The sequence below is a fragment of the Lates calcarifer genome, linkage group LG11 (genome assembly GCF_001640805.2).
Source record: "Lates calcarifer isolate ASB-BC8 linkage group LG11, TLL_Latcal_v3, whole genome shotgun sequence".
Taxonomy (NCBI): Eukaryota; Metazoa; Chordata; class Actinopteri; family Centropomidae; genus Lates; species Lates calcarifer.
This window is the reverse complement of record NC_066843.1, coordinates 19632251-19655790: the sequence shown is the minus strand read 5'-3', so window position 1 is coordinate 19655790 and position 23540 is coordinate 19632251. Positions and strand designations below refer to the sequence as shown.

At 39.6% G+C, this 23540-nt stretch overlaps 1 protein-coding gene across 2 annotated transcripts in view; it reads left to right on the top strand.

Annotated features, from left to right (window-relative positions):
- The window catches only part of LOC108898577 (thyroid hormone receptor alpha), a 93174-nt gene that overhangs the window by 29074 nt on the left and 40560 nt on the right, over positions 1-23540 (top strand). For both annotated transcript variants that reach the window (XM_018698505.2, XM_018698504.2), the window contains exon 2: positions 2827-4100. The gene's annotated coding sequence lies outside the window, so the exon portion shown is untranslated. The remainder of the gene's footprint in view (positions 1-2826; positions 4101-23540) is intronic.

The window sequence follows — 23540 nt, the reverse complement described above, 5'->3', positions numbered from 1 at the left end:
AGTTTTTCCAAACCCACCCCTAATGGGTGAATGTAAAATTGAATATGTGAGTTCTGTTTGAGTGTGTGAGGGCAGGTTTGTGAGTGTAGGAGTTTGTGTATCTGCCTGTCCTTCCAACTGTTTATGTATCGATAAGTGGTACCCACAGTGTGAAGGGTGCTTGAGGCTCAGTCAGGTGGATGGAAGGTGTTCATATAAAAAGGTGACATGTGTGTCTTAAGAATGTTCTTGAAATGGAGGACATGCTTTGGCTCATCAAGGATAGTAAAGCCCATACCTATATGTGTGTGTGTGTGTGTGTGTGTGACTGATGGTGTGCATGTCTTAAGCATGAACCTAACTTGTGTTTGCATTTATGAGAAAGACAATCACACAAAGAGAATTATGTGTGCCTGTCAGAAACCCAACCCTAGAGCAGCTTGCACAGATGGAGGAAGATTAACAGGGAATGTGTGTGTGTGTGTGTGTGTGTGTGTGTGTGTGCGTGTGTGTGTGTGTGTGCATGTGTGTGTGTCTGTACATTTTGTGCATTCAGATGTGGGTTGCCAACAATAGATTTTCCACCCAGTAGCTGCTTTACATACTGAACAAGTACTGTAGCTTTTGTTGTTGCAGGATGAACATTATGCATTTGTTCACTATTTGCTTCTATCATCACCACAGCACAGTGTGACATATGCAGGATCTCAAAATCATTTTCCCCTGTTGCTTCATGTTTGCTTCTGTGCACAAAACACTTTTCTTGCACAACGTGTCCAGCATGTCAACATGAACATGTCATAGAGGAAATCCTCCTTTAGAATGCTTGTTATTGCAAACACAGTTTAAGAGCCACCAAAGATTGATGCATATATAAGTATGATTAGAGGTATTGTCATGATCCAAACAGTACTTTGGTGCTCCTAATGCAACTTACTGCTGTATACATGAAGTATACTTTTTGCTACTGGTATAATTTTGGCGTTTGCCCAATTTACATGCATTAAGAACAAACTCCATCTCCCTTGTGATTTAGAATATGAGAGGGAAGACTATAAAATTCTGTGCTTTTCTTCCATCTGGTTTCTCTTCATGCTTATTCAAGGTTGGTGGTGGGACTAGGAAGTGACATTACCATTACCCATTACAAGACTAACAATGCAGACTTTTCAAATCTCCCATGTTTCATTTTCTGCACTCGGGCTCTATGATTATGGCCAAAATGATAATCACTGTTAGAGAACCCAGAACAATTCTAACCACTGCACCACCGCACTGCCCATAATCACTATTATCTTGATCAATATTGAGATCACAATTATTTTACACAATTATTCAATTCAATTACACAATTTATTGCACTTTCACATTAAATAAATAGAACACACAAGTCTCATGCACTCTTTGTGTACGATTTATTCTAGCTTAACATCACTTGCCCTAAATCTGAAATGCTTCCAAACAACAGACGATGATGTGTTTCAAGGGAGACCTTGATTTGTTGTGCAGCAAATTACGGTGTACACATTTTAAACATCAATATAGCCGACAATCATGTTTATTTAATTGTGAGAAGCCAAAGTCGTGATTGTGATCAATATTTAATTAATTGTGCAGTCCTGTTCTGCACTGGTTATTTTAATTCAGTGTCAGTTCACTCCTGCTGCAGCTTGATATCAAACAAATGTCCCAACATAGAGGATACGCTGTTTTTGTTCTTTTTTGAAGTCTATCCATCTTTTAATTTTCCAAAGCTTATTCCATTCACAATGAAAATAAAATCGGTCAAAGGCTCTTTTCCTCTCATAAATCCACTTGGTCCTCCTGGGGGAACCTGTGGCATTCCTGGTCAGATGGGATATGTTATCCCTCTAGTGTGTTCTGGGTCTCCCCTGGGGTCTCCTCCTAGGTAGAAATGCCATAGGAAATTGGCTCGCTCAGGAGTCATCTGAATGACACGTTCAAACCACCTCAAATGACTTTTTTCAGACTGACTTTAGCCCTGTGTGAAAAAAAAACCTTCATTACCCTGTTTCATTTGAATGGAGCCAGTTCAGTGGTAGTGCTGACAGAGGCAAAAAACACATGGTTGTCTGGCAGGAAAAGATTAAACAGGCTTAACTCTTGCAGCACTGCAACACAACATCACCCAGCAACAAAACGCCTAGATACTTGAACCCTTCCCTGGGGTAGCAACTTGGTTCAGCCACTTTAAAGTATGCTACAGTTTGTCCCAATAGAGCTAGAGAGCCAGAGAAATGGCAGCATTGGACTTTTGTTCAAATGCCTCAAAGAACCAAAATTTTCATTGACTTGATAAGGATCTCTTGTGGCTGTGTAAATTCTGACTGTTGTCATTCACATGCAAAGGTGGAAGTGCAACAGTGTTGTTGGGCTACAGAAACTCTTTGAGAAATGGCCAGGGTGGTTGGGTCAACAAAAGCTGCGACTTTAACACTGGAGACCTCTTGTTTCCCACAGACAGTTAACTTTTTTCACTTACTCAGTGAGATCCATTTGATGCATCGGAAATTTTTTAGGGACATCAATTGTTCCCAGAAAATGTATCCTAACATACCTGCTAAATGACATTGTCATTGTGAGAATGCTAGCATTCTGTACATTTTGAAATGCACTGAAAAACAGTGTTGTCCTGCTGATGGGAGCGCTGGGTCAGAAAATTGTTAATGCAGGTCATTTTGCAAAGCAATGACAATCGGATCTGTTTTGTTGAAGAACTCATTGAGTCAGTAATATTAAAGGACACCCTTCCATTGGGGTCCAGTTACAATACTAATAATATTGTTGTGCTGTGGTCATATTTAACCTGTTGTTGTTTTTCCATAGGTGGAGCCCCTGAAGACACCTCCTTGCACATGTTAAGAGGCGGAGCCAAGCATCGACTTTTTCAGATGGACACTGACCAACCACCAGCATTCTTCTTTTTCAAAAGACATAAGATAGAAAAATATACGCAAGACTGATACAGCACAGTTTTACCTCTCATTATCCGATCCTCCTTCTCTGATCCAATCAGAGAAAACCTCTTCAGCTGTCTACCTCCCAGAGAAATAGAAAAGGAAAGAAAAACAGCAATTTATTTTTTTTTGTCAGTTCCTCTTACTCTTCTCTTTGTGCAACATTTCTCTATTTACCTCAGGGATTTTCTCCCACCACCTACCTCCTCCACCGAAACAGCCAACGCAGTGACTGGAACACAGAGCAAAAACACACCTGTGACCTCTCACTGCTGTTACCGTGACAACCTGAATTGCCTCTCAAGCTCTCCCCACTGCAAACGTGAAGACCAGCAATGACCTTGGACCTCTTACCACCTGCCAGCTCTGACCTTCTCATTGCCTAAATTGTACTGATCCATACTTGTAGCTTGCACCTTGGGCTAGTCATTACCAGAAAGAAAAGGGTGATATTGCCTGAAAGGCAGCTACACACTCACAACAGCCTCACCCTTCTATATACCTGGCAACTATATACCTCAGCAGACACAGCTTCTAGATTGACACTCGAAACAGAAGGGAACTTTTCAGTGATAGCATTCACTATATCCTGGTGCTCAGTCTACCCAGCAGGTAACACATGCTTACTAGCCTGGTGCTTCAATCTACCCAGTGGACAACTCACTCCAGCATCTTCCATTTGCCTTAGAGGCAGGAGTATAGCAACAGTAGCCAGGGAGGCCTCCAGAGAAGCAGAGCAAGAGACTCAGGAATACCCCCTGGCAGGCAACTTCACTTCATTTGCTTCTAAGCAAAGTCACATCATACATGAGCCTCATGGTAGCATAAATCAGCAATTTCCCAAGAGGCCTTTGGAGATCACAGAAGAGACTCATAAGTTCCCCCTGCCTTGAGCTTCTTCTTCACCCTGTGGAGCCTCCAGAGAAGTAAAGCTACACACGGAGCAGGAGAAGTTCTCGGGATCCTCATCAGCTTTTCTTGCTCAGGAGGCAAAACCACAAAGGATAAAACACCTCTTGGCAGATTTAACTCAGAACACTATAAACATTGGAAAAGTAAAGAGAGAAAACACCGAGAAGATCTGTACTGTGTGACGGCAAAGAGAAAAGGAGGGAAAAAACAAGTAAAGAGAAGAATGCAGTGGTGAGTTTGTCTTTTTGTTTTCTGTGCATGTTTATCAGCATGCTTTCTTCTCATTTTTCTTCTCCCCAGTAACAAGAGGCTCTGCAGGCTAAGGTGCAAACAGTGTATCAGTAATATGATGGGGATGAGTCAGATCCACATATTTCAATCCTTTCTTGCATCCATCATTTGCCATTTTATACTGATGACAAAAGAAAAATACTCAGTTCTCATATTTTTCATTTCTTTATGTCATAACTGACATTTAACTGGCATTTCTGCCTTATTAGATGATACAGAGTGGAGAGAGACAGGGTATTAAGAAGGATGGAAGGAGCACTGTGCAGTAAAGGTCATTAACTGAATTTGAACTCTCTTGCAATGTACAACTTGGCAAAGAAACCTCAACAGAACTCAGGGGATTTGACACAGAAACAAACCTTGGGGAACTTAGGTTGAAGCAACCCTAACTGAGTGATCTGTACACATGGCAATGCTTCAGTTGATGCATATTAGTGGTTGTCAAGATTTGGCTTTATATTATTACATTTATGTTCACCTGTTATGAGGATTTTAATTTTACAACATCCCTGAAAAGTATCTCAAAATTATGTGATGTAAGATTTTAAATTTTACATCAAAATGTGGATCAATTTCAGTCAAAAGAACAATTTATAAACTCATATTCTCAGCTATAAGATGCTTATTACAAGTTTTACCTTTGTAAGGTGTAATATATCTTGTGTAGAAACTGGGGAACCACCTGCTTATAATGAATCCACAAGGACATTTGATGTTTCACATTTTTAGTTTGTCTGTTGTCCCTACATGTCACCATAGGCAAATGATGACATGTTTCTTAGTGTTGTGTTTACATCCTGTGGACAGTAGCTATGTGGATAGTCAAAAAGCTCTGAAACTTTAGCTCACATTATGTCTGTGTTTAACACTACCAACCTCATGTGACAATACAGCATATATTTGAACTGTTTTAGATTACATAATGTGTGAAGTTGATCTCAAGCCAAGGTAACTGTCATTATGAAATAAAACAACATATTTTAACATTGATTTCAAGTAACAACGAAATTAAGCAAAATTTTTTGCTCTTAGATTTATTCCATGCATTTTTAATTCTTCCTTAAGTCCAATGCATTATTCTTTTTTGTTTGTGTGCACATATTGATTCACTGCTCTGCTATCAGGAGGAGAGGGCTGGTTGTTTTTCCTGTACCAGCCACATGTTAGCTAGAAAGTCAGTCACCTGACTGAATGGCTGAATTCTCTCTCTCCTGGTGAACAGCAAATAATAGAAGGCTTAGAAAATAAAGAACATGAGGTTGATATTTGCTGTTTTTAGTAACATATTTCAACAACTATTGGGTGGGTTGCCATGAACAGACAAGACACATGCACACACATTCATGTTCCCCTCAGGATAAATCCAGAGCTATTTTATTATACATACCTTTGACATATACACATCAACAAACACATAACCACAGAATGCTCAGTCCTGAAAATTTGTTAAAATTCATGGAAATGTTTGTTGTGAGCATGTTGATACTGAAGTTACTGTATAGCTCAAACTGTATTTCATGTGTGATTCAGCATTAGAAATTCAGTATATAATTTTATATAGATATATCAGTTATGTGCTGTGATTCTCTGATATATTACAGAACTCTGGTAATGTTCCTCACACTGTTCTCTTATTGATTGAGTGGGGAGACAGGAGTACAAAGAATAATGAAGATGGGAGGTAAAAAGAGAGAAAATAATGTGAGAGAGAGGACAGATAGAGACAAAGAAGGATTCAGCTCCACCGTCAACAGTGTCCAGGCCTCACCTCAGACACCCTCTATCCTCTCCCTCCATCCCCTCCGTCCGTCAGTCCGATGGAGTCAAACATATGTTAGCCTCCGTCATTGATAGTCTCCTCACATCATAGCGCCATAACTTGTTCCCACCCTCTGCTTTGTGTTGCCACGGCAACGCACAGCCTTCCTCCATCACCTGTGGCTCAGATTTGCAGTAACGTATAGAACACAGAGCCTGCATCAGCCAATCAGATCGCTGGCTTGTTTCTGTGCCAATACAGGCATAAGCACTTGTATCTCTGTGTGTTTGTGTGTGTGTTTAGAAGTATGAACTAATTGAACTGATTGGTTAAGACTGCATTTGTGGTCTCGTACATTGCTAAGTGGACCAGTTGTTCTTCTGCCGCATTAAAGGGCACATGGGGCCAACAAAGCTGGATGAGATCTCCAGATCTCGTGTGTGTGTGTGTGTGTGTATGTGTGTGTGTATACATGAACATGAAACTGGAGCATTGGATGAGTCATCTGTGGGCTCTCTGTGACTATTGCTGCTATCATGCTGAGTGTCTGTGTATATGTGTGAATGTGTGGACAGGATTTCTCTGGCTGACAAATCTCTGCAATATAAACCAGAGGTCATTTTTTTATAGGTATATCTTTCCACAGGGGAGAATGAAAAACACTTCTCCCACAGATTTTTTTTTAAATGTATGGAACATTAATACTCACTGAGTACTTTGTAGTTTTATCCTGTGATATATCCTGTGCATATGTCAAATTGATGTGTAATGGTTTATCCTCATCTTCACTGTCTCCTTGTAGGTCTTCATTTTCTGTAAAAATCATTAAAAAGCAAAACCAGCATGTTCAGTATACCTTCAGTTGCTAATGTAGTCTAGAAGTGCTAGTTAATGATTGATGTGATTTTGGATTTGGAAAGGAAATGAAATTAATATCTCCTTCCAACCACTCTGGGTAGTGAGTATTGCTATTGTTACACATGCCCCAGGCACAACATTTAACCATGGCGAGCTGGATGTCCACAAAACCTTGAAGAGCTTACCATCGTTCTTCTGTGGATTTAGGCTTTTGCTTCTGTCTCTTCATGTAATCCCAGAATGACTTGATCTTGTGACAGGAGATGAATTATTGTTGATACAGTGCCTACCCCCCTCAGAAATTTTCATGTTTTATTATTTCAGAGAGTTGAATCAAAGCAGATATGATGTAGCTTTACTGCTGTGGTTCCCCTTTCGTCTTCACAAAACTGTTCAAGCCTGTCAGGTTGTATGGGAATTACGAGTTAGCAGACTTTTTCATGTCCATCCACAAATTCCCAGTAGCGTTGGATTGGATTGTTTATGCCATACTTTTTACTACAAAGGGTCCCCCCCTTTTGGACTCCAGCTCTTGATCTCCTGAAAGGTCAGTACCGTCAGGAGGGATTCCTCAGTGGCACAAATTCCATCCATCCATCCATTATCTGTACTGTTTATCCATTAAGGGTCACGGGGGGGTGAGAGGCAAGGTACACCTTGTACAGATCACCAGTCCATCGCAGGGTCAACATATACAGACACTCACACTCACATTCACACCTACGGGCAATTTTAGAGTTAGGAAGCCGGAGTACCCGGAGAGAACCGACACAGGCACAGGGAGAATGCAAACTCCACACAGAAAAGCCCTGAACTGGGGCTTGACTCTGGAACCTTCTAGTTGTGAGGCGACAGTGCTAACCACTGTCCCACCGTGCCGCCTGGCACAAATTCTCAGGTCAAAATTATCCAAACTCTGTGTGGAACAGTAGCATGGATAAATTTTCACGTCCTCTGTTATTAAAATTAAAATTCGATGTTTTTGCCTAAAAAATGCACAGTTTTAATCTTGGTGTGTCCAGGCCTTAAAACTAAATGGCTGCATCAGTGGTGGACTTGTGACCATGTAGGCACTACACAACTGTCAAAGTCAGGATGCTGTACTGTTCATACACAACTCTTGTCTTGTAATCAGGAATCTTAAAGTCCTTGGGGTTTGCACACTACATGACTGATCAGCAACAGAGGGTCAGAGACTACAAGATCTCTAGATCTCAAGATCGCTATTATCAAGTATATGAAAATAAACTTGAAAATTAAAGCTTGAAACATGAGAGATTACATTATACCATGCACGAGGCAGGATTTTCTGTCTTCCAAAATGGATATCCACAAGAAACCAGCCATCCAGGGTGTTGTTGTACAACCCCTCCCCAGGGTTTTCCCTCATCCTGTGACTTGTGCCCTCATTGGCTGTGGCTCATCGCAGCACTCATTGCCAGTCACAACCAGGTCACAACACTTTTCACACTACTGAATTTGGACTCCCTGATAGGTCGAGGCATTTAGCCTGCTAGATATCTCCTGGGCATCTGAAAAAAAGTTTTCAGTAGTCTCTTTATACACATATCAGATCTTAAGTGTCCCCCCACCTACCATATCCCACTTTAACTTCTGGTGTTAGGCACTGTATATCTCTGATATGTGAGCAAATAGAATCTGTTGTTTTGCACATAAAGGATACTCATTATTAAATCATAACTTTGAGATTTAAAAAACAATGGATGGTCTGGGATGTTCTAAAAATATCTCACTTCAAGGCAAATAAAAACAACAAGATCAAAATGTCATGCAGAAAACTGGGAAAAAAACTGCACTGGATAATAAAATGTTAAGGATAACCAAAAAGCATCTTTGAAATAGAACTTGTACTGTATGTAACAGCACAGAATAAACATGTGTCCTGTTTTTAAGAAAAGTGCCTTTCCCCAGCTGCACTAGAGGACAAGAAAAGAGTGAGGATGCTCAGTCTGCACTTCAGGCTCCAGATTATTGTGAACACTGGTACAGATCATTATGTCCATGACAACACTGACAAGAGCTTGACTAATAGGAATTAACATAACAACCTACTGTGTGACTGGCTGTAAATAATTAGAGTACATTCAATTGAAATATAAATCCTTACTAGTCTTTTTTATAATCCCTGGGTGGGACATCAGCAGCACAAATTGAACTGAACTTTATTGCTTATCTTGTTATTAGAGATGTCCTGCGCCAGTTTACAAGCCCTGTGTCAGGCTGTTTTTATAACTGATTAATATGGGCAATAAAAAGCCAGAGATGAGGTCCATCTCCAAACCTTTGTTTATTGCAGTCCTTGTATGAAAGGTGCCAAAAATGCCCCATCATACACTGCATATATATATATATATATATATATATATATATATATATATATATATATATATATACTCTGTGTGACAGAGTGCAAGAAAACTGAACTGCTTTGGCTTTGGGGGCAGGAGTAGGTCCAGGCATCCTTCTGTGTCTTCAGGCACAGTATTAAATGTAGGTCACTCAGTTTTGTGGGAGCATTCAGTGGCCAACACACTATAACTGTAGTTAAGCGCATAAACATTAAAAAATACACCTGAAGCATAAAAGTATGCTTTTGGTCAAAGTTATGCAGGTATAGCCTGTATAGACCTTGTATACAGTAGTACTGGTTAAAACGAGGCATACTGTATCTGTTGACTGAAAAACACAGCTGTGTAGAGGCGGCTTAGGAGATAGAGCGGTCGCCCACCAACCGGAAGGTCGGTGGTTCGATTCCTGACTCCTCCAGTCTGCATGCCGAAAGATACTGAACGCTGTGTGTGAGAATGTGTTAAAGAGCACTGTGTATATAATAAGTTCTGTGTGTGTGAATGGGTAAAGGTGACATGTAGTGTGAAGCGCTTTGAGTGGTTGATATGACTGGAGAAGTGTTATGTAAGTACAGTCCATTTACCATTTAGACAATGCTACTTTTGACTGAAAACCATTAAAGGTTCAGGTTTGTTCAGGTTTAAACACAGACCCTAAATGAAATGGCTAAAATATAGAATGATATTGTTGGTCAATTCTCATATCACTGTCAACCTACACAGAGGGCCAGACAGTGTTACGGTCTGTGCATACAGTACACACATTTAGTTTTCTAATTTGCATGAGGAGATTCTTCTTTATGGTAACAGGCCTACGGAACAGGAATGTGTTCCCTAACCTGTTGTGCACCTCCCGTTAAGTCACTTAAGCACATGTCATGCATACACACAATTCATACGTTCACATTCGTTCTTTTCTTTATTCTTTTCTGTACTTGCCATTCCCTTATTTTCTCTTCTTTGATTTACTGTCACTCTATTTTGGACTCTCTTTCTCACCTGCCGCTCACCTCCCTCTTTCCGTTGATTATACCATTCTTTCTTTCATATCCCTTTGTTCCATTTCCTCTCACCTAGTTTGTTTCTCATCCCTTCTTACTCTCGCGGTTTTCAAACCATTCTTTCTTGGTTTCTACAAGGCTTTCTTTTTGCCTACAGGCACATTGATTGAAACTTGGATGCACATCAAGTCCTTGGCAGGCCTCATTCCAGTATGTTAGCATGATCTGAGGCCATGCTGTCAGTTGTCCCCCTATAGAGCCTCTGCTATATGGTAAATAATATGAAGGCTATCAGCTGCAGATTGAAACCAAGGCTGTCACTCTAGTCTTGGCTTCAAATTCAGTTTGGCTCAGGAGGTGGTGCAGCAGTTTTTGGATCAAACCCTGACATGCAGGTTAGTTAGTTTTACTGCTGGTCTGTGCAGTTTGCAGTGCTTGAGTTATTCCTTTTTTTCTGGCAGTAAAACCTAGAAAAATACTACTAACTTTGAAATGTTGTTAATACATTAATATAAGTGCCTTCAGTTAAATAACGTAGTAAAACATTTTCTAGAACGTGAACACAGTTGTATGGAAAGATATAGCTGCCACACCAGAAAAAGAAATATGGATCTTGTATCATGTAATTTATTATTATAGCAAGATGTGTTCACAATAAAACAAGATGGCTTCCACGTTATTACAACATACAAACTTATTATGTTATAACATATGCTATTATAATCAACATGCTATTATAATCTACACAAATTGCAGAAATCTGAAAAAAATCCTGACCTTTATGATTTGAACAGTGTACCAAATAGCTCGTATAGCATCGTTTTTTATCAAGGAATGGCTTCATCCTGTCTGTGAGTTTTTGTGCTTGCGAGATTTGCCATCCCTGAATTTTAAACTTAAAAATATTAAGGTGCAGAATTGAAATCTGCAGACAGAAATGCAATCCAGTATTTCACCATGATAACTACATTCAAAGTCATACATGACAGTTGCCTGGTAGCATTATCCTGGTTCCTCTGTCTCTTTGCCTGCCCCCCCCCTTTCCATCTACTGCCTGTCTTCCTGTGGAGATGCCCCTGTTTATATCCAGCTATTCATGGTAGATTAGTCAATCTTCTGGCTGTTGATTCCTGCAGTGTCATGTGTCCTTTTCCCCTCTTATCCAGTGTCCTTATGTACGACATATATGTCAACCTGCTGCTCATATGTCTGCCACTACTGACACACACTGACAGCACACATCACATAATGTGATGAACATATCCACACCATGTAGAAACATGGATATACAGATAAAGAATACAGCATGGACACATAGCCTCAAACTGATTGGTATCATCATGTACAACAGTATAGAGTATAATATGACACAGCACATACTGATAAGGTGTCTATTTCAATGTCACTTCTATATGCACATGAACCAGAATAATAGGTGCACTACAGTCCGAACACCCAAGACCTTTTCTGCTTTGTGCTTATTGTTGTCCTTGTGCAGTTAAATTAGGGCACTGAGTATTTTAAGAACAAAACATGAATTGCTACTTTTGCTTAAAAAAAGTTGGAAAGGAGGCAGTGACATACAGGATTGAAGAGCAGCTATGATCCAACATAGCTCACCCAAACAACAGAGTATCAAATTTAGTAATATTTCGTAGTATTGTATTGGGTTATTTTCTAGCAGCCTTGTGTAATTTGCACATGATTATGAAAATAATTCCAATATGTTCTCCAGGTCTATATAGACCTGTATTTGGTGCGCTTTAATGCTCATTTCAATAGTCAGTGTGGTTGAGATAAAAAGTCTGGGTGAGCATCATACGGCCTGACCCTCTCTCCTGAGCTCTGGTTTGGAAATGTGGAGGACTTAGGGCTGTTTAGTTAGAGTTTAATAATAAATCATACATGTAGATTTGAGTTGGTCTCTTTTAAAACAAAGAAGTGCTTTTGGAATGATTAGTTTTGCACAAGCACAAACACTGAATGTTTATCACATAGTATTATTTGTTAAATATAAAGTGAAATTAAACCTGTGAATCACAAAATCTGGCTTCAATTCACTATAAATCGAGGTGGTACTGATCTAGTGGCTGCCTATTGCAGCAGTTCCCTTTAATGTTATACATCCCCCCTTTGTGATTAATACAACACTCTATCTGTCTAGCTAAGCTATCTATCCAACTACTTCACCATCTGTTTCACCAGTTTCCACAGTCTCCAAACTGTTTGCGTGCGTGGGTCAGAGTTTCCATACAGGTATGCACATTCTCCTGTCAAGTTTGTTTATAAATCTCAACTTTTCCACGAGAAGTGTCATACACGTTTCAAGCCCATAGGCAGTGTTTATATGTGAGGCCCCATTACAAAGCTGCTAACAAAGCTATACTTCGATATCATCCAGAACATTTCACACAGTGGAGAAATACTATACAGTCAATGTGCTATTGTAAATGTTTTATTTCTCAATGCACTTTGTTACCCCAGGAAACAATGTGCTTCATGGCCCTGGAGGTAGTGTTAGGTGGCTTGTAGGATCCATTCCATTGGCTGATATGGCAGAAATTTTAATCTATAGGGAAAATTTCAGTTGATAAACTTCTGTATGTAATTTGTTTTAGATTTGCTCTGAAATCATTGTCCTTGCTGAAAGTACGCAGCCAGATACACACATTGATGTGTAGTGAGGTCTTCAGAGATATAGCACGCAGTTTTTAATGTCAGATTTTCACATTTCTTACCCACATTATAATAAATTGCTTAAGCTGCCCTTTAATTTACCCCGATAATAGAGCTGAACATTGAAAGTAACAGCATAGAAAACAGAACAAACCATTAAAGATAAAGTGATAACATGAAAAACAAACTCATGAGCTTGAAAATAGCTCAACTTCTGAAATATTTATGAGCTGACAGATGTTTGCTGTTTACAATTTCTAAATCTACAGGGCAGTGCCAGACCATATATGCAATGTGTAAATGAGGTATGAAAATAAGGCTGTATAAAAGTGTGTATGTAAATTTAGAGAATGAGAAAATCATTATCACCATAAGAGAAATCAGTCACTAAAGTACGTATCTAAAGTAAGTGCTGAAGAACATGTAATCCAGTTTTATTGTTTGTAATTTTATCAAGAAGAGAAGAAGAACGAAGTTGTATCATAAAATGTGGGTTTTATATTCTCTACTGGTTCATTTTTACCTGTTTGGACTTATTAAAAGTATCTGGATAAAAACTTATGAGAACTAAGAGCCCCAGCTCGATGCTGCTTTTTGTAAGGGTTACGAGGTGTGATGTTGGAAGCCACACTTTTAATGCCGAAATTTAATTTTTGATTTTTTTCAATGTGTCCATGGGATGGCACGGCATGTACCCCACCTCTCGCTCAATGTCAGCTGGGATAGGCTCCAGCCTAAAAGTACATATCCCTCTGAAATGTTGTGAGGTAGAGGTTTAAAGTAGCATAAAATCTAAATAGTAGTACAAGTACTTTCAGTACACTACCATTTTGCTACATTACATCAATGCCCCATGTAAAGATTCTGCAGCCTGCAAAACACAAAATTGGAAATGAGCAACAGCAAGTTGTGTTTTATACCCAACAGAATAATCTTTCTAAAAATCTAATTGCTGTTGGTGATATTATATATATTCACAGAGGAGCAGCACACAATATAATTGAACAGCTGGGAGAGTCAGGCATGTCTCTGTGCCCATGGTGATGAATGCTTCTCTCATAAGATTGAGACTGACTACTTCCCACCATTTAGCTGTTTATTTGCGCCCTTCCACTTAATGCAGAGAGCCCTTCAAAGCTGTGAGCGTGACTTCAGGCAGGGTGACCCTCCATAATGAAGGGCTGGTGGGGGGGGGTTGGCCTTGTTGGGGAATAAAGCCATGGACACAGTTACACTGGCAGGTTTGGTTTTATCAAGGCTGTAACTCTGTCTGTCTCCATTTCTTCAACCATAGCTTGTCTTGGTATTCTGTGATGTGTGTACACTGTGGAGTTTTTTTTACTCAGGTCAGTCATTGTCAGACAGTATTGTACACTGAATGCTGGTGTCTGTGTTTTGTATTGTTGTGTTCTTGCACAGATGGCATAGCAGCAAATGTCTTTATTCTTACTTTATACATGCCTCAAGTTGCTGCTTATTAGTGCAACAAGCAGCTAAATCAACTATGAGAAGATAGTTTTGGGTGGCAGAGGAAGCATTTTACCAATTCGGAAATGCCATGTGTGATTTTCAGGATTTGAATAAGAATGTGTCATTGTTCCTTTGTACATTTGTGTGTCTCTGTCATAATTGTTATTACATTTTTTGTAATATTTTGTCATAGCTTGTATATTCTGCCTTTAAACTGGTGTGAGTTTAGGACAAGGACAGAGAAAAAATGTCAAAGTTAAATAACTGGGAAAAGATAAAAGAGAAGCAAAGGTTATTAAACAGGAGCTCACATACATCTAGACCCTGGGAGGCAGTGGTGGAATTCAAGTTTGCTCCACGTTCATTTCTCAATTCCTACACCCACTGCATTTTCAGAACGACTTAAACTGATAGTATCAGATATTAGATTGGCCTGGTGAGGAGCTGAGAGAGAAATTACAGGTCATATATAAGGAAAGGATTAGAAGAGGAAGGGGAGGTCAGTGGGTGGAAGGCTGGACTAGAGGTTATTAAGTCCATCCAATAACAGAACAGTTGCAGCTTTATCCGCTTCACCAACACTGTGTCCCCCGGGTCATAGAACTGTTTATCCTCAGCAGCAAAATCCTGAAGAAGATTCTGTTAGAGATACATCACAAAAAACGTGAGCTAGCAGAAGCACAACAGCATGACATTTCGCAGCAACTTCCAAAACACCAGCAGGTGTTTTGGAAGTTGCTGCGAAGCATCCACATTTTAGAATTCATAACTTCTTTGCAGCAACATCCATATTTGAAGCATTGTCTACTGTCAAAATTTGTGTTATATCAGCGTTATTGGCCAAGCATGTCATGGAATCATACAGTACATGTGATAACTTCAATTTCACCAAAAAATATATTTAATACTTTTTAAACATAACTGCCATCCTCTTTTTTGGCATTTTGCACTGCATATTTACATCTGCCTCAATGCATCATGGTACATGAAAATATTCTTTTATGGCACTTGAAAAGAAGAAAAAAAAATCACGTATGTATTAGGTCTGATTTCAAAAGTTATGGGAACACAGTGACGTCTGGGGCTCCTCCACCAGGATATATGCACAGAATATTAAAGATAAGACATGTTTTAAGGCAGATGGCATGGTGGTGCAGAGGTTAGCACTGTCGCCTCACAGCAACAAGGTTTGAGCCCCGGTTTGCCCTGGGCTTTTCTGTGTGGAGTTTGCATGTTCTCTCTGTTCCTGTGTGGGTTCTCTCTGGGGACTCCATTCCTGTGAATGTGAGTGTGAATGGTTGTTTGTCTATATATGTTGGCCCTGCGATGGACTGGTGATCTGTACAGGGTGTACCCCACCTCTCACTCAATGTCAGCTGGGGTAGACTCTAGCCCCCCCGCTGGATGTGTTAAGGCATACAGTATAGAAAAGAGATGTGTTTATGTTCTTAACCCCGCATCAGAAAATAAAATGAACACAGAAAGCATAAATAAAATATAGTTCATTGCCAGAAATGACCACTGTCCTCTACTGCTGTAGCTTTCATCGATGTTCAGTTGTAGCGTCATTTAGTTGAATAATACAGTTACACATTGACAGTTGTACAGTGAAATGTGTGAGAGAATCTTTAAATGAATAAAAGAAACTCAAACTATAACAGTGCAGTGAGAGAGGAGTTAAAATGAAGAAATTACAGTAAAATATTACAGTTGAGTTAATTATTAATTCCACAGTCCTCTATTTATTATTTTTTTTCTTGCCTGGCCAAAAAAGGCTGGGCATCAGATTATGATTGTTCCTACATGTTTCCAACAGCAGGGTCAATTATGCAGCTGTGGCAGGGCTGCAGCTTCTACTGAATGAATAACATCAACAGTGGACAGAGAGATGAGGGGGAGCGCAGTCATTCTAACACATCCACATAAACAGGAGAGGAGAGGCGAAAGGAAGGTCAGCCATGGCAGACATTCTTGGCTGCCCTCACACTGGCTGATCATTAGAGAGGGAGAGAACAAGGAGGATGGAGGGGAAGGAGACAAAGAAGGAAAGGTGGAGGATGAGAGACTGCAGGGATACGGAGACAGAGGGGAGAGGAAACTATAGAGCTTTGATTTCAGAAGGTCAGTCTTCGCCTTTATGTTCTCAGCGTGTGTGAGCTTGTTTAGAACGTTAAGAACAATAACTACTGGAAAAGAAGTGCTAATTTTAACTGTGAAAGAACATGCCTGTTGTTTTTGTGTCTTTATATGGCTGTGTCTTTATTGTGTGACTTTATGCACATGTGTCTGTGTTTGTCCTGACTTGCCTCCCTGTGTCCACTGTCCTACATGTGTACATTACAGCACAGCCTTACACCCTGCTCAAACATTGTTCGCTTTAACAGATTAATGCAGGGCTTTATCTGCTGTCTTTACCTCCTGATGAAAAAGTGAACCATTCAGTACATTCATCTATTAAGTATCTTACAACTAAATTAGACAACATCTCAAGGCCACGGAGTATTTACACTCAGTTTATACCTTTGTATTAACAGCCTAACATCTTTCTTTTTTAAATGCAGTTGATTTTTTCTTTCAGTATATCTATGACAGGCAGTTTTCATTGCCCCTCCAGTCAGGTGCAGAGAAGGAAAAGTAGCAGGGTAGGTGCAGAGAGAGAGAGGCATGACGCAAAAATACTTTGGAAGGTGAAAGGGACCAGTGTGTGCTTGTCTTCTGTGCTTGGGCACTGATGTGGCCCACTTACATGCACGGTCAACAGTTGGAGCTGCAGTAGTGACTGTGATACACAACTCATGGAGACAGTCAAGATACTTTAAAACCATCCGTGCCTGGTTGGTGTCAAAATGATACTCCTCCTCAGGGTCAAACTTGAAGATGGACATGATACAGATATTTTTAGATTCAGTGTGACTTCCACTTTCTAAGGATGTCTTGTAATGTCCATCATGAATAAACATTCATAAATCTGCTTAGGAATCTTAGAAAAAGATCCTCGTCATAGCTCAAAATAATCCAGTGACTATCTGCACATAATCAGTTTAAAATGATGATAAAACACAGACAAGCAGCAAATCCTCTCATTTGAGGAGCTGAAACTCGTGACTGACTCAATTACTTGATTACCAAATTGTTGCAATTGTCATTCAGTTAATTGATCAACAAATTAATTAGCTAATTGTTTTCCTCTATACTTCTGTGCTATCTATTTAATACTGTATGTATAGCTATTAAATGAATGACAGCATACTGATACAGCACTGTGACTGTGGTCTGTGTGAGCTTTCACTGCTCGATCATACAGGTAATTCTGTTGTGTGAGAGACCTTAACCTACTCATTTAGTAGGTTATTCAGTGTCCATCACAGCCATACCCCTATGCATTAAAGGTGTCCTGACAGTAAAGGTGCATATTGTGCATTGTTTCAGGGGAAATATGAGGAAATATAATATACTACAAGCTAGTGGTGATATGGTTCGTTGATTTGTCAACCAGCAGAAAATTCATTCACAATAGGTCAATTCAGTAGCTTTCAATCCTACCACGTGATTATCCTCAACTGTCAAGGAATTGCATGTTCAAATTACAAGCTGCTGAAAAAAAGCCAAAGACAAAAAATAAAGTCAAAGTCAGAAACAAATTATCTATCAAACAAAAGTTCCAATAAGTTTCCAAATGTATCCTCTGTGTTATCCATCGACCCATTATCTATACTGTTTATCCTTTAAGGGTCATGGGGGGCTAGAACCAATCCCAGCTGACAGTGGGTGAGAGACAGGGTACACCCTGGACAGATTGTCAGACTATTGCAGGGCTATTCTCTGTATTAAGCCATTTTAAATTACATAACTTTGAGTTATGGACTGTTGGTTGGACACAAAAAGATTTTATAGACTAAATGATTAATCAAAGAAAAAGTCAACAGATTGATGTAATATCAGTGTAACCATTAACTGCTATCATAGTACAAGGACACCAGAGAGTCAGACTCAGTTAAGAATGTAAATCATCTGTATTATACAGGTTCTTCCTCCCCAGACCCCTGTGTTTGGACCCACTGAAGCCTCTCTGAAAAGCTGCATCATCATCTGAGATAATTCTTTACGTTCTTTTAATCTGTGTGGATGAGCAGATGGGTGGGGCTTACCACATCAGCATCTCAGATTAGAATCAGGACCAGGGTCGGCGGCCTTGACGGCCTGTGTGTGTTTCCATCAGGAGAGATGCTTTGGGTTGTTTGAGTGTTATGCCTCAACTGAACAACAAGGACATGAAAACGTGATGAAAATATTGTATTTGTGTTCGTTTCATGTATTCATCTGAGGAAGATTAGTCTCCTCATCCCTCAACACAGATGTCTCCACGTGTACACTGTGATTTGTTTGCTGTAGTTGTTTTTTTTGTTTTGTTTTTTATATACTCATTCAAGTGAAAAAGAATATATCCTTCATGTGCTGAATAGTGGTTCCCATTTTTCCTTTTATTTGTTATTCATGAAGCCAATTTATTCCTTTCAGCCAATCTTACAGAAATACATTTAAATCACATTTTATTGCTCACAAAATGTCACACTTACCATTATCCACCCATCACCTGCCACCCACACAGGTGACAGGTGACTTTGTCATGAGTCTTGATAATACAGAGATGAGGGTGAAAAGGGGAAGAAGTGACTATAAGTTTGAAAGAGGAGCAGCAAGTTTTTTTATTGTGGCAAAGAGATAAATGGGTAGACAGTGCTCCCTCACATGCATGCATGTGTACACTGAGATGCCCTCTAAAAACCAGAAGAATATGTATGCAAGCTAACCCATTAGTGCACACACAGTTGTGAGCAGACACCCACAGACACTGTCACAAAAATGCACTCATATATGCACACTGGGAAATGCACACATGAATATACACATGCAAGTACCCACACACACACGCACACACACACTCCCATCAGTCGGTAATTACAGTAGCTGGCAGAGAAACAGCAGCCATACATAGTCAATGAGAGCAGGGAAAACAATGAACACACAGAGCAGATGATTGCTGTAAATAAAAGAATGAAAGTGGAGCGAGGGACGAACGGAGGAGGATGTGATGCCGCTGGCACAGAGTGAAATGGGGATTGGAAAGAATGAGGGCAAAAGTAAAGAGGAAAGAGATCGAGGAAGAGAAGAACAGAGGCTGGAATGAGGATCGAGGACATGGATTTGGAATTAAGTCCCCCCCCTCTTTTTCCATTTCTGTGTCAGTTTGAAATATTAATAGGTAAATTTAGACTAACTGTCTCACCACATGTATAGAGCAGTACAGAAGCAGAAGGAGCTTTTTATTAAACAAAATGTCAGAGGGAGTGTGGTGATTCTATTAGGTGAAGAGAGAGCAGGGGAAGGTGACCGGAGAAATAAAAAGGTTGACAGCTCCAGTAATTCCAAAATGACCTTTAAACGCTTTACTGTAATCTCCTTTGTCTAGACTGTCTCTGTTTTAGCACAATGTTCAATTCTGTTGTTTCATGATGTTTAGAAATTGTATAGAAGTACTTCTGGAATCCGCTTACTCTTGCCAGTGATAGCTTTAACTTGAATATCCATTGAGAATAAATATCCATGAATCATAAATTATCAGACTTTGACTTGACATGTAGGGGGAGTTTGGAGGCCGGATCAACACCTTGGGCCCTTTGTCGTGTTCCTTGAGACATTTCTTAGCAGATTTTGTGGTGTGGTTGATAGCAATGTCTTGCTGGGGGAGGCCCCTGCCATTGGGGAGTGCTGTGCCATGCCATGGGGCATATGCCAGGTCAGCAACAATGTTTATATTGGGTGGTACATGTCAAAGTAACATCCACATGAACATCAGGACCAAAGGTTTTCCAGCAGGACATTGTACTGTGATGAGAGGATCAATGTCATTCACTCCACCTGTCTCTAGTTTAATGTTGGGGCTGATCGGTTTATATCACCTTATGAAGTTGGTATGGTGAACCTGTTAGCAAATGGTCACCTACCTACATTTCCAGCAAATTCAGGGCAGCATCACCATTCTGTTGCAGTTGTGTTTTTGGTTACCAAGACAAATGAGTGAGTCCTATACTCTGTGGTTATCTCCAACAGCTCCTGAGAAAAAATATCTGGCTTGTCAACTGCTCAATGCTTAGAAGACTAGAATTTGTCTTGGAAAACATTGGTCCTGAAATATGTGTTAGGTCTAGCTATCAGCATAGGGATAGTTTGTATATTTAATGTTGTTGTTCAGAGTAATACCTCTTGTTATTAAAGTATTTTTCTGATGGTGCTTAACAGTTATATGGCTAAAATTGATATGGTTAACCTGTTAGCAAAGAGTTGCTTATTTACCCATCACAGTACCCTTATTTACTGAGATATGAAGCAATATTAGCATTAAATTTGTAATCATGTGCCTGTCTAACAGGCAAATATAAGTCTAAGATACAGGACCTGTTATTTCCAGGTTTTTTACATAAAAACACTGTCATGAGAGAAGTATAGCTCTTCTCAAATACCAATTAATGGCATTTCTGAGTATCCCAACTAATCCTGAAAATAATATGTGACACACCGAACTCAAACACTGACTATGTCATAAGTCTTTAAATTAAGGAAATGAACAGCCAAGATAGTCATAGTGTACCTATCTCTTATTCTACTGTCAGTCAGTGGTGTTTTTAGCCATGCTACTTGCATAACTCAGAATGTCATTCTCGGTTGGTCGGTTGGTAGGTCAACCACTTTGGTTCAGACTGAATTAATAATTGGATGGATGGCTATGACATTTTGTTCATACAAGTCATGCCAGTGTACTGTGTGACCCAGGTCTAGTTAAAGAAACAGGCTGAAGCTTCAGAACGGTCATTCACTTTTTGCACTGATATAATCATCTTAGCCCAGAACATCTTAATCGTTTTACCCTGGCTTGGCTCTTTAAGTCCTCCTTCCAGCCCCATGTAGCCACTGATCTGTCAGATCTTAGCTCTAGATATCAGGCAGCTCATATGTGGTTGGTTCTACATGGCAAGTCACTCATCAGCTAATATGGGCTGTATACTTCACTCACAGCAGTTGTATCACAGATCATTCCAAGACCACCCATATTTAGTGCACCCAGTAGGTATCAAAATATTAGCTGTCACATTTACCAGCAGATAATGGCTGCTGCAAACATCACTTCAAACAAATATGAACACCATTTATCATATTTAATAAAATGCAACATTTGAAGTGTTGCAATTTTAAAGAATGATGTTGATGATCTTGAGCTTTTGATAATATTACATGAATAAAGCATGAACATCTCAACTTTTAAGCTAAGAACTCTTTAAAAGGTTCAGAAAAATGGAAGTCTGAATCTGAAATGTCCTTTCAAGTCAGGAAACTCTATCTGCTGATGAAGATCATGTGATATAAGCTTCAGAAGAGTTGAAATTGTTTTGATATAAAAATTAGTATTTTTAATGGATGGATTTTCTTCCCTTTTCCTTAGGATAGTGTGTGATAATACTGGAAATATTAACCTTTATGGCAAAGTAAATCCTGCTTGTTGGAAAAGATGTAATATCATTGTGTTATGAGTGTTATAATGGATCAAGAACATGAGCATATTTAGAGCTGCAATGAGTTCATTTGGAATGAGACACAGGCAATAAATTTCAGCTTTTTGGGCTGCTTCCCCTCCTTTTGTATGTACTGTTTTGTTGCTGGTTTTGCTCTGTCTCAATAGTGATTATAGAGAAAGTGTGAGTGATAATGGGAGAAAGCAGAAAGAGAGGTGGTTTGGAGGAACCAGAGAGGAAAAGCTAGAGAGGTAGGGGGAGAAACAGACAGTCATCTTTGATCATGCTGTGCTGCTTCTTCTCTCCATCTAATCAGTTTGGACGCCATCCAAAACCTCCCCACTCTGAGACAGATTAGAGTGTGTATGTGTGTGTGTTCATACAAGGGTGTGTTTTTACTTTGGTGCATGCTGCTTATTCTGCATATGATGGAGAGAATATGTTTCACAGAGACACAGGTGGATGGTGGTTAAAAAGATGTCAAGGAAGTATCTTTGTGTGTGTTTTGCAATATTTGTTTCTCATAATTGCCAATTTACACACTAATTCATAAATGAAAGCATGTTTTAATCCCTCATTTACAAAAGTATTCAGTCCTTTTGCCTTTTGCTCCAAATTGTGTTCAGGTGTCTTGGTGTCCAACTGTGGCAAGTTGAATTGACTGGATATAGTTTTGAAACACACATACCAGTGTATATAAGGTCCCATAATTCATCACTACATGTCAGTACAAAAACCAAGCAGTGAAATCTAAGGAACTGTCTTTTGACATCTGAAGAATATTGTGATCAATCGCAGCAAGGAAGGAAAAATTGACCCCTTTTAGCTGAACTCCATGTCTGGCCAACGCTAAGCACTGCTCATCATCTGGCTAATACCATCTTTACAGTGAAGCATAGTGGTGGCAGCATCATGCTATGATGGTGCTTCTCAGTGGCAGGAACAAGGAGACTAGTCAGAACTGAGGGAAGGATGAGTGCAGCCAAATAGAGAGGTCCTTTAAGAAAACCAGAGTGCACATGACCTGAGACTGGGTGCACATGACCTGACCAGAGTGCACATGACCTGAGACTGGGTTGACTTTTCACCATTCAGTACAGCAAGGATCTGCCAGGAGGAATGGGATAAACTGCTCAAATCCAGGTGTGCAAAGCTAATAGAAATTTACCCAAGAAGACTCTAAGCTGTAATTGCTGGCAAAGGGGCCTCTACAATTTAGTGAATTAAGGGCCTCAGTATTTGCATAAATGAGGGATTTCAGTTTTTCATTTTTAGTTTGCAAAGGTTTCTGTTTTTACTTTTTTATTGTGGATTATTGAGTGGAGGTTGAAGGGCAAAATTTGCAATTATATTCATTTACAGTCAAATAAAACACTATAAAGAGTGCAAACACTGAAGGGATCTGAATACTTATAAGGCCACATTATTATTATTTTTAGTCTTTCTTCTCTTTGGGGCATTATGATGCTCCATGTTTTGCTATGATGTTGCCAAGGATTCAGTTTGTTAGCTGTAGGCTAAAACTTGAGCCCCATTTTTTAAAACCCTATATTTGCTTATATTTGGCATTAAAAGTATGGCACAATAGCAATTAGCAGTTCCTGTTTGCATCAAAGAATGTACAAACAACTATTATGTTAAAACTTAAAATGCATTGATTCTCAGGGAACCTCCGTAGT